General features: G+C 28.0%; 1 pseudogene; it reads right to left on the bottom strand.

The window, feature by feature from the left end:
• Positions 1 to 2,574: 2,574 nt before the first annotated feature.
• LOC124915676 lies at positions 2,575 to 4,849 on the bottom strand (annotated as a pseudogene).
• Between the last annotated feature and the right edge of the window lie 8,627 nt (positions 4,850 to 13,476).

The following is a 13,476-nucleotide window of genomic DNA, read 5'->3' as shown; positions in this document are numbered from 1 at the left end:
TGTGTTTCTTAAATGAATTAAAATTGGGTCTAAGAAATCGCTAACTTCAGCATTTTACAGTGGAGTAGTTAATCCTATATCTCACAAACAAATAACCAAAAATGGGTAAAAATATTGATAAGGATGCCTCATGAATATAAATCATTATCCCCTTTATCCAACATTACCACATTTTTTCTACCAAACCAAACATTTAAATATCTCTTAAAACCACAACCATTTAAAATCAAGTTTGCAAGATACCAAAAACAAATATCTTCAAATTGAACTTTGATCAAACACTACCACTATTGTCTTACGTACCCAACAAAAAAAAAAGTGTCTTACAACTACAACCACTTAAAAATCAAGATGCAAAAGATGCAAACTAAAATAAAAAAATATCTACTTTGTAATTCCAATTCAAAATAACATAAGAAATATTACACATGCTAAAGTACAATAACTACTCATGTAAATTAGTTTTATGCTCTTAAGCTAATTTAACTTTGAACTTTTTTTTGTTTTAAAATGACGAGACAGTTTGAACTTATAAAATGATTTTGGAAAATTTTGAGTTTATCAAGAATAATTTTTTTTTTATATAAATTAGAATTTTTTTTTTTTTTAGGAATTAAAAGAGAACTAGCATTGACCCTCATAGGGGTGAGCAAACGGGTAAACCCAACCCGTATTACCCAACCCATATTCAACCCAAATTAAATTTACCCAACCCATAACTCAATCCATATTATTTACTAATATGTGTTGGGTATGGGTTGGATTGGATATGGGTTGGGTAATCCAAATTATTTTTTTTATTTTTTCATTTAACATGTATTTGACTCATTTAACACATTTTTATCCGTTTAAAATGTTTTTGACATGATTAACACATTTTTAACATGTTTAACACGTTTTTCACATTTTCCACATTTTTTACGTTTTTAGCATATTTTGACATGTTTAACACGTTTTTGATACGTTTAACATGTTTCTCACGTTTTTCACACGTTTAATATGTTTTTGAATGTTTTACATGTTTTGACACGTTTAACACATTTTGACACGTTGAACATGTTTTTCATATTTTTGGCATGTTTAACCCATTTAAAACACGTTTTAGACACGTTTGACAAGTTTTTTACGATTATAACATATTTAACACATTTTGACACATTTTTCACGTTTTTGACACGTTTAACACATTTTGATACGTTTAACATTTTTTCACGTTTTTAACATTTTTATCACATTTTCCACACATTTTTCATGTTTTGACACATTTAACACATTTTGACATGTTTAACACATTTTGACACGTTTTTCACATTTTGGCACATTTTGATACGTTTAACACGTTTCTCACATTCTCGACATGTTTAATACATTTTTCACACATTTAATGTGCCAAAACGTGAAAAATATGTTAAACGTGACAAAAATGTGAAAAAACCTGTTAAAAATGCCAAAAACGTGTTAAACGTGTAAAAACTTGTCAAAACATGTTAACGTGCAAAAACTATGTTAAACATGTCAAAACTATGTTAAATGTGCAAAAATGTCAAAAATGTGTTAAACGTGTCAAAAACGTGAAAAACGTGCCAAAACGTGTTAAATGTGCTAAAAATGTGTTAAATTAGCCAAAACGTGTTAAACATGTTCAACATGTTAAAAACGTGTTAAACGTGCCAAAAATATGTTAAACGTGTAAACGTGTGAAAAATGTGTTAAACATGTCAAAAACGTGTTAAACATGTCAAAAACGTAAAAAATATGTTAAAAGTGTTAAACATGTCAAAAATGTGAAAAATATGTTAAACGTGTAAAAAATGTGTGAAAACGTGGTAAACGTATTAAACATATCAATAACGTGTTAAACATGTTGTAATGTCAAAAACGTGTTAAACGTGCCAAAAACGTGAAAACCTTATTAGACTTGTCAAAAACGTGTTAAACATGGTAAAAACATATTAAACATTGCCAAAAACATGAAAAACGTGTTAAACTTGTTAAAAACGTGTTAAACGTATTAAACCTGTCAAAAACATGTTAAACGTAAAAACGTGTTAAACATATCAAAAAAGTGTTAAACGTGCCAAAAAAGTGAAAACGTGTTAAACATGTGAAAACGTGTTATAAGTGTGAAAATGTATTAAAAATATCAAAAACGTGTTAAAAGTGTTTAAAACGTGTGAAAAATATATTAAACATGTCAAAAACATGTTCGATTTGAAGTTGAAAGATGATTAGTTTATATTTGATTAATAATAGAGAATTAATTAAATATATATAATTTGGGTAATTTGGGTAACCCAACCCAATTCAAATTAACTTACCCAACTTAATATTTTTGGTTTGGGTAAATCCAAATTATGGATTTACCTAGACACTCACAACCATGACCCCGCTTAAACTCAAAATATTTACGGATGGTATTGAACCTGTATTTATATAAGTTGTATTTATTTTAAAAGGTGGGGTGAAAATATAGTTGTAGAAACATAATCTTATACAATAAAATTCTGAATATAATATATATATATATATATATATATATATATATATATATATATATATATATATATATATATATATATATATATATATTTAGCCTTCTTCAACGAATAGAAAATCAAAGAGCTAGTATACGTACAAATGAAGATAAGCCATTATAGATGCTAGTACACGATAAAAATGAATTAAAATGATTATAGATGCTTGTTCAAGATATCACGAGCTTTGCACATAACTTCTAGTGGTTGAGCTTTAGGCATGGAGAAACCCTTCCCCTCACTTAAATCAACCAATTCATTCTCACTTAGTCTCTTCCAATGAAAGCTTTGGATCAAGGAGCCCAATGCTAATCCCATAATTCGATGAGCTAGGGCTACTCCAGGACAAGCCCTTCGACCCATCCCGAATGGTATTAACTTGTATCCTTTTTCAGCTTCTCCATCTTCAAATCTCTCAGGCTTAAACCTTTCCGCTTCTTCCCAAACATTAGGATCTCTATGAATGGCCCATGCATTTACTAATAACACTGTTCCATGAGGCACGTCAAATCCAGCAATCTTGCAATCCTCAGACGGCATGCGGGGGACAAGGAGTGGTCCCGCTGGGAACATCCGAAGGGTCTCGGAAATCACTCCACGGAGATAAGGGAGTTTAGCAAGATCGGATTCATCCAATAGGCGATCTTGGCCAATTTGGGCTTCTATCTCGGCTGTCACCTTCTTTAATACCTCAGGGTGATTTACTAATAGTGACAATGCCCATTCCAATGTTATCGAGGACGTATCCGTCCCAGCAAGTATCATAATCTACATGTAAAAATTTGTTTAAAAGTGAAACTGAAAAAGAAGAAGATGATGAACTCATGATGGATTATTAGCTAGCTAGGTCACTTACTAGTAATAGCCCCTTGATGATATCATTAGTATAGTAGTCTGGTTGTTTTTTTTGTAAAACAAACAAGTCGTCAATCATCGAGTTATTGTCGTTAGATAATCCACGTTGATCTATGAGGCGTTGGAGAAAGATATCCATCTTATTTAGAAGGGCAGAAAAATTCTTTTCATAATTCTTATAATCAAATAACCTTAAAATTGGTAAAAAAATCTGCAAGATGTGATACACCACCTAACTTGAAAATCTCTTCTACAATGTTTACTGATTCCTTAGCCTCCTCCAAATCCGATAGTTCTCTTTGGTTGAAGCATTTTATTCCGGAAATCATGCACATTATAATATTAAATGATAGCCCTGATAACCGTGACCTTAATAATGATTTAGCAAACATATCAACACAAGATAAAACTGATTAAAGCCCAAATTAAATAATTAAAATGAAATAATTTATATTTTTTTGTAAATATATAGCAAATGCAATGTAACGATATTATAAAACGGATAATAGTTATAAGCATAGGGACAAATGGAGAGAAATCAAATAAAAATGTAAGAGTTAATGTTCACAAAGGGTAACGAGATTCTCGACCAATTTGTTGGTTTCCTAAATCGAAATGATACCTTTAGTAAGAATTCGCAACCAACTATTATTTTTGAAAGTTATAAGATATTTTGTATATTAATAGAACGATGGATAAATCATTATCTTAGAAACAAAACTTTGGTTTAATTATTGTTAATTAATACAAAGTATTTTAATGTAAGAAAAGAAAGTACAAATTCATTCAATGTTGGATCTGTATATATTTGAAACAGTTCTGGTTTAATGTGTGGATTGGGATCTAGATAAAAAGTCGTAATTGAATTTATTAGAAACAATCCGTACGTACCTCATACTGACAGCTGCAAAAGTGGAAGAAGACACTTGATAAAGGTCTCTAAGTAGATGTTTGACTTGGTCTTGTCGAATGGATAAGGAAGAGTTGAGACGGGTGGTGGATAAAATCTCGACCGTTATTAGACGACGGAGGTTTCGCCAATGGTCCCCGTAAGGTGCTTCACTCACGGAGGTGTAATTGTAGCCAACGAACTTTCCAGCAATGAAATTTGGCCGGTTGGCTAGAATGATGTCGTTCTTGGTGAAGCATTCTTCCACAGCGGACGGGGAAGATACGATCACTGCAAGCCGGTTTCCCAGTTGAAGGGAGAAGACAGGGCCTAGTTTTTGTGAGAGCTCTTGAAAGGTCCGATGAGGAAGGTCGCTTAGGAGATGAAGATGTCCGATAATCGGAAAAGTGGGCGATGGACTAGGAGGAAGGTTTCTCTTTAATCGTTTATGAGATGAGAGAAAGTTTAAAATGATGGTTACAAAGAGGATGGAGATTAGAGAGGCATATAACAATTTAGTAATGGGATCCATGTTTGTTCCAAGGAAAGAAATTTTATAAAATGTGTTGTGTGTGATTCTATTGAAGAAGATGAGTATGTATTTATAGAAATGGTTATTCTTGTAATTTTTGTTTTTTCTAAAATTTATTTTGGAATTTAAAAAAAAAGAGTTTTATATGCCTACTTCGGTATTTCCTACTAGACATGACACCTAATCGATTGGTAACCGATTCGGTTTAGGGTTCCAATCATAAATATAAATTAATAGATTTATTAATTTCAAATAAGATTTGTTTGATTTTATTACATTACAAATTTTTTCATTCTTTAAATTATATAATAATTGAAATGTATTCAAAATTTTAAATTTATAAAATAGTGAAATTTCATATTTATTTTTTTTTGCGACAATAAACAATATTAGTTGTCAATTTTTTTTTATGAATTATTTATTGCAGGATGTTAGAGACAAAACAATTATAGAGAGTTAGAGATTTTTTTTCAAAACTTGTATCTATTAGAAACTGATTTAGAGAACAAAATCTTCCATACATGTATTGTTCTTATATTGTTTTAAATTTGATAAGAATGAGAATTTTCATTGTAGTGATTGTCCAATTTCAAAACAGAGACATTACTTTTTAATAGTCATATTCCAAGCTACTAAGCGTTCGAGTTAATTCATATGGACATCTAGGTCCTTATATAAAAAACTTTCATTGATTGCACTCATATGCTTACTGATAAGATAAAAGATAGAATTTTTCAAAATTTTTCTTAAAATTTTCCAAAATTTTTCGAAAAATCCTCCCAAGTCAGTTTCCAAAAATCCGGCCAAATAAAACTCACAAAATCGGTCTACATTTGCAATCTTACATGATTTTGATAATTTTAAATAAAATAATCAAAAAGGGAGAAATTGTTAGATAAAATTAGACCGGTTAATAGAACTTAACACAAATAAACCTCCTATTCAGGAACAGACAAAGAACCGGACCGATCAAATCAATGAACCGGTTAAGAAGATCAACCGGTCAAGTTATCAAACCGACTAGAAACATGACCGCACAAAGAAGGCAAGATCGGTCAAAACCAAAGGCCGCAAACACCAAGATAGTCGGTCATTAACCGACCAGAAGCCAAAGCAATAACCAGAAGCCATCCAGTTAAGACAAATAACCGACCAGCATAAGAAGATACTTCGGGTATCTGTTGAGAATGATACCAAAGGAACAGACTGAACATTTCCATATTCATACAAGTCTGAGGACAGTCTGCAGGCTGCAGAAGACCGTCCTACAAGATCTTTCCACTTCAGAATAAATCAGAAAGGAAATCTTCCAAGTACAGACAACTGTCTAACCGACAGTCACCATATTGAGTAAAAGACAAACCTAGCAGGTTTGTCTTACATACTGGAAGATCAGATCGCCAGGTCTGAATCACTGAACCTTTGCTCAACCAATCAAATTCAAGGAAGTGAAATATGACCGTTGGCATATTTCACCTATAAAAGGAGCAGCTGAAGAAGAGTAAATGTGGGATACAGTGGACAATTAATTTGCAAGTGATAAGAGTGTGTTCTATCTCTAGAAAGCATAAGTGCTAAGTTGAAGTGTATGTTTACAATTTCGGTGTAAATTGTACAAGTGTTATCGAGCAGGAAATAAGTCTCGATCGGATTGTATTTGTATTCCTTAGTGAATATCCTTCTCGCGGTTTCGAGAGGAAGGGGTGACGTAGGAGTTTTTATCTCCGAACATCCATAAAAACCTGTCTTGTTATTTACTTTCCGCCTGATTTACTTTATAACCGAGCTGTACTAACCTACCTACACCGCCTTGACCGATTCTACACTACCTAACCGAATCACTAAGTTACGAAACCGACCTAGCAATTTCCAAACCTGTCTTATACAAAAACCGGTTCTGCCTATCTCGTGAGTGTGCTGCTTCAACCTGAAACAAACCTCTTCCGCGCTTGAACCTGGTTCAAGGGTTTGTGACAGTTTGTGTAGTATTGAAACCCCAGTATTAATCTCTAACCGGATTAATCACCACCCTTTGAGTGAGACGCGCTAACCGGCCAACCCCGGTCCCCCAGCCGCGACCTAGATCCTAACACTTACAATTGTAGATCACTATAGTAGGTTTATTTGGACACAATGCTTAAAAATAAAAAATAAAAAAACTATTTGTAACTTTTTTTTTCTATGCTATGGTCAAAATACAATTTATACAATTTCAACTGTTTATTAAAACTATAAGAACTGATATTGAAATTGAGTTTTTAAGTTTTGAATGTTATAATTTTTTCAAAAGAAATAGAATATTGCATCAAAATCTTGCCCTTACACCCACAACAAAATGGGGTGGTAGAGCGAAAACACCAGCACCTTCTTTAAATTGCCCATTTTATTCTATTTTAAACAAGTCTACCTTAATATTTTTGGTCTTTTTCAATCCTAGTGGCAACACATATTGTTAATAGGACTCCTACACAAAGTTTAAATTAGAAAATCTCATTTTTTATCTCTATATATATAATGATGCTTAATTTTGAAAGTGTCGAGTTGTGCTTAATTTGGATATATATGTGAGAGTAAATTGATACTTGGATTGGATTCTGGGTTGACCCATCCATTAACTTAAAACGGTTAAAAATAAAATTAAAAATGCTATAGATACGTTTCGAACACGCAACATAACAAAACAAGTACAACTCTTTAACCAACTAAGCTAATAACACTTTATATTTTAAATTTAACACCAAATTTGATGAACGTATGATATTTTAACAATATAAGTTCAACTTTTTAACTAACTAATCTATATATATATATATATATATATATATATATATATATATATATATATATATAATGATGCTTAATTTTGAAAGTGTCCGAATTGCCGGATCGAGAGCTGTGGTTAATTTGGATATATATGTGAGAGTAAATGAATATTTTGGTCGGATTCTGGATTGACCCACCCATAACTTTAAAATGGTTAAAAATAAAAATAAAAATATTATAAGTATGTTTCGAACTCGCAACCTAACAAAACAAATACAATTCTTTAACCAACTAGGCTAATAACACTTTATATTTTATATTCAATACTAAATTTGATGAACGCGAGACATTTTTAACTAACTAATATATATATATATATATATATGCTTAATTTTGAAATTTATATTTTTATCCGTGTGCATCGCACGAGGATCTTCTTAGTTGTTAATAGGACTCCTACACAAAGTTTAAATTGGAAAATCCCGTTTTTTAAACTACATAAAAAATAATCAGATTTTTCACAATTAAGAGTTTTTGGATGCTTGTGCTATTATGCCAAAAACAACATCCTCACAAAACTAAATTTGAACCAAGAGGAAAAACATATACTTTCTTTTGATTTTGTCCTGAACAAAAATGATATAGAATTTTTGACATTGCAACTAAAAATATTTTTATCTCAAGGGATAATTTTTTTATGAAAAATATCTTTCCATATCAAAAGAAAATAAAAATTACAGAAAAAATAAATAATTATATAAATATAGATATCACTTTGATGAATTTGATGTAGAATTAGAATATTCATTTGTATGGGATTCAACTTCTATAAATAATGATGATGTTGATCATGATTATTTTTTTTTTTTGTGAAAACTCTAAACAAAATTCTTTTATACAATCAAGTGAAACAAATATTTTATAAAATTAACAAAGAAAAAACAATAGAGATAAGAAAACCCATATTTGGCATGATATTTATGTTGTTAATCAAATATAAACCTTTAAAGGAGAATTTCTTGTACTCTAAATACTTTTCCATATATAACTAAATGTATTAATAATGAACACTTAGATTTTTAGGAACTAATTCCACAATTAAAGAACCACAATCTTACAAAGAAGCTGAAAAAATAAAATATTGGCAGATCGCCATTAATGAGGAACTAACTGCTTTAAAAAACAATAATACCTGAAATCTAGTTACACTTCCAAATGGGAAGAAACCAATTGAATTCATGTGTATTTACAAGACGAAATTAAATCTAAATGGAATAGTGGTAAAGTACAAAGTCAGGCTAGTGGCAAAGATATACAACCAAAGAGATGGGATTGACTTCCATGATAGCTTCTCTCTAATTGCAAAAACCATCACGGTAAGAGTTTTACTCACTTTGACAACCTCTAACAATTGTTTTTTTTTGCAGCAGTTTGACGTTAACAATACTTTTTTCCACGGTGACCTAGATACGGTGACCTAGATGGAGATGTAAACATGCATCTTTCGAAAGGGATAATTGGAACAAAACAAAATCAGATATGCCATCTTAACAAAAGCCTTACGGCTTAAAACAATCCTTAAGGTTTTGGAACAAAGAGTTTTAAAAAAAATTGACTTTGTTCAGTCAATACATGATAAATGTTTGTTTATCTTTAAAACTGAAAACATTTATTACCTTATTAGTATATGTAGATTGCATACTCATTACTGGAAATTGGAAATTGTTACAGACTATTAATAATGTTAAACAATATCTAGATTTAAAATTCATAATCAAAAATTTAAGTAATGCTAAGTATTTCCTTGGACTAGAACTACAACGCAATTGTGCTGATTGTTTGTAAATCAGTGTAAGTATATACTTGACATACTAGCTTACACGAGATTATCTAGGTGCATACCATTTGAAATTCTTATAAAAAAGATAAAGTTTAATGAATCGGACAGTCCATAATAAGTCGAACTAAAAAATTTAGAAGACTAATTGGACAACTGTTTTATTTACACTTCACTCGACTAGATATTGGTTTTAGTGTTTAACAATTGAGTATATATGCATAAACCATTAGAAGTTCATTGAGAGACAGCTTTACATGTTAAATATTTAAAAGGCACGCCTTCACTATGAATTTTTTACCCTTGTAATTTTAACTATATGATTGAGAGTTTTTCAGATGCCGATTGAGCAACATGTACATATAGTCGAAGATCTCTCACAGATTATTGCATTAAACTTGGAGGATCTTTGGTGTAATAGAACACTAAAAAACAAACTACGATCTCATGATCAACCGTTGAGGGAGAATACTAGAGTATGATCACTACAGTTTGTGAGCTAAAGTGGATATCTTACTTGCTAAATGATTTTAACACAAAAGTGAGTTTACTAATTCCACTTCGATGTGATAATGAAACCGCAATTCATATTGATAAAAATTCGGTTTTCCACGAGAGAACGAAGCACTTAGATATAGATTGTTACCTTGTTAGAGATAACGTTAAACAATGTTTTATTCAACCTCTACATGTTTAGTCAAATATGAATGAAGTTGACATATTCACAAAAGATTTGGATTGTGGTTTATTTTTTAGCCTCTGAGACAAGATCAAGGTTGTCAAAATCGAGAGTTTACGTAGAAACGTTAGCCAGTTGTAAACTCGTAAAATCTAGAGTTTATATGAAATCGTAAGAGTTTAATTTGAAAAATAATAGTTATATATTATTATTATTTATATATATAATTAATTATTTTATACTAAACAATTTAAAAAAATTATATATCATAATATAAAATTAATTAAAAAATAATAATAAGTAAATAATACTATAAAAAAATTACTTATAAAATTATTTATATTTATTTTTTTAAAAAAATAATAAATTTATTTTTTATTTTTTAAAATAATATTTTTTTAAAGTAAAATCGTATAAAATCGTAAAATCAAAATTATTTATAAACTCGTAAACTCGTAAAATTTTATTATCAAAAATTTAAAATTGTAAGTGTTTACATATTTAAAAGTTTACTAAAAATCAGACTCGTTACCCTAATTTGAAATCGTAAAATCATAAGATTTTAAAAGTTAACTCGAGATTTTAACAGCCTTGAAAAAAATGACAAAATATTCATTTTGAGGAAGGGTGGTAAAACAATAATATAAAATAATGAGTTTATATTCATTTTGAATGTACTTATAAAATATAGGAGCTGATGTAATATTTTAGTATAATATAAATACTTAGTCTTTAGATTTCACATCTCAATCTTTCTTTTATGTTGCGATTTTTAATTAAGAAATTTACTGACTAAGACGTTGAGCGACTAAGGCATTTTGGTCGATCCAAATTAAATTCAAACTAAATTAATTTAATTTGTAATTCAAATCGAGATATGGATTGGTTTCAATATGATTTGGAAAATCCAAATTATATATATATATATAATCCCCTCTTTTAGCCTAAAACAAAATAGGTGGATACTAATCCTAAGTGTATGAGTTTAAGTGTATTTACGAGTTACTTGATTCGTTTTTCATTTATATATATATATATATATATATATATATATATATATATATATATATATATATATATATATATATATATTATTGTTTTTTTAAGATGTGCATTTGAAATTATTTAATAATATTTTTTTATAATTAATTTATTTTTTATTTGTATATAATTAAAAATGAAAAATATAATTAAATATATTATATAATTTAGTTCAAATTATTTTTGATTAATTGAATTATTCAAGTTCAATCATAACTAAACTAAATCTCAACTAAATTCAATCCAAATTTAATCTAAACTGAAATAGTTAATCAAATTTTGTAATTTTCATTCCGAATTAATTCTTAATATTTTCTTATTTAATTACTTAATTTTGATTTATTGTATTATTTTTATTAAAATATTAATGTTATAATTAAAAATTTGAATCAAAAATTTTTTTAGACTAAATTATGTGAAAATAAGTCAAAAACTTATTATATTATATTTAGAAAAACAAATTAAAAAATATATTTTTATTTAGTTAGTTTGAATAATTTGTATAATTATATTCAAATTCAATCCAAACTTAATCCAATTCAACTCAATCTAATTCGATCTAAATCAAATCCGAAATATCCAATTCAAATTAATATTTTGAATTCAGATCAAATTGAATTTCAGATTAATCCAGTCAATCTTTCCCGTAACTAAGACTTAGACGGCAAGTGAGACAACGGCTATATGACTCAAAGTAGATTCATAGATGGAGGGGATGGAAGAGATTGAGGGGAATATAATATTGTACTTAATTTTATAATTTTTTATATTAATTGTAATAATTTCAATAGTTTTATTTTATATATATATATATATATATATATATATATATATATATATTCTTGAATATTTAATTAAATCCAATAAAGTAGTTAATTGAATCAAATAATTTTTATAAATATTTATGACTAAATATTATATAAAAAAAATTATTACATCATTGATACATTATAATATCCATAATTATTAAATAATAAAAAAGTAAATACTTACATTCTATTATTAATATATTATATCACACATAATAATTAAATAATAAAAAATTAAATACTTATATAGTATTATAAATATATCTTATATACTATTATTAACATATATTATATCACCAACAATTATAAAATAATAAAAATTTAAATACTTATATAACACATAACTTTATTACTAATATAATAACATTTTTCAATATTATAACACACTTTATAGAGTTGGTATATTGTCATATATTTTATTATATTATGATCCAATTTAAAATTGGACAATTATTTTTTTTCTATGGATATAATTTTTTTATTAGTTGTTAGATTATATTACTTTAAATGTGGATAAATTATTTATAGATGTAAAATTATGAGAATGTAAAATTACTAATATAATAGGGTTAAAATCTTTATTAAAAGAATTATTATAAAATTGTTTAAAGATTTTGAGATTCATATGACCATGTTAGTAGGACATGTGTTAAGTAAGGTAAAAGTGTGTTATGAATTAAATTCTTATTTACTGATTTAGTCCCCTTAAAGTTTGTTATGAATTATAAAATCGATTTCTTTTTCCTGTGGAGCAACTTCTTTACTACTTATATTCTCTAACTATAATAGACAACCAGCTCTCTTTTTTCTGTCTTTATTTTGTTTTTCTCTCCATCACACAATTTTGTGTTTTGTAAATAAAATAAAATTGGATCTATGACATAGCTAACTTCAGCATTTTATAGTAGTTAATTAATCTATATCTCTCACAAACAAATAACTTAATGGGTAAAAATATTGATAAGGATGCCTCCTAAAAAACACTCCTAATCACCGTTATTAGTATTACTACACTTGCCCTACCAAACAAAAAAAAAAAATCAATTAAAACCACAACCATTTAAAATCAAGTTGCAAAAGAACAAAAAAAAAATTATCTTCAAATTGAACTTTGATAAAACATTACCACAATTGTCTACCAAACAAAAAAGTCTAAGACAACCACAACCACTTAATATCAAGTTGCAAAAGATGCTTTAAAAATAAAATATCTACTTCATGATTCCAAATCAAAATAAAATAAGAAATATTACACATGCTAAATTAGTAGAATAACTACTCATATAAATTACTTTTATGATCTTAAGCTAATTTAACTTAGAACTATTTTTTTAAATGATGAGAAAGTTTGAAGTTTGAACTTATTAATTGATTTTGGAAATTCTTGAGTTTATCAAGGATAATTTTTTTTTTTCTTTAAGTTGCATTCAATTAAAAGGTGGGTGAAAATATAGTTGTAGAAATATAATCTTATTTAACATAATTCTTAATATATATATATATATATATATATATATATATATATATATATTAATTC

The sequence above is a fragment of the Impatiens glandulifera genome, chromosome 9, assembly GCF_907164915.1.
Source record: "Impatiens glandulifera chromosome 9, dImpGla2.1, whole genome shotgun sequence".
NCBI lineage: Eukaryota > Viridiplantae > Streptophyta > Magnoliopsida > Ericales > Balsaminaceae > Impatiens > Impatiens glandulifera.
This window is presented reverse-complemented; position numbering and strand designations above follow the sequence as displayed.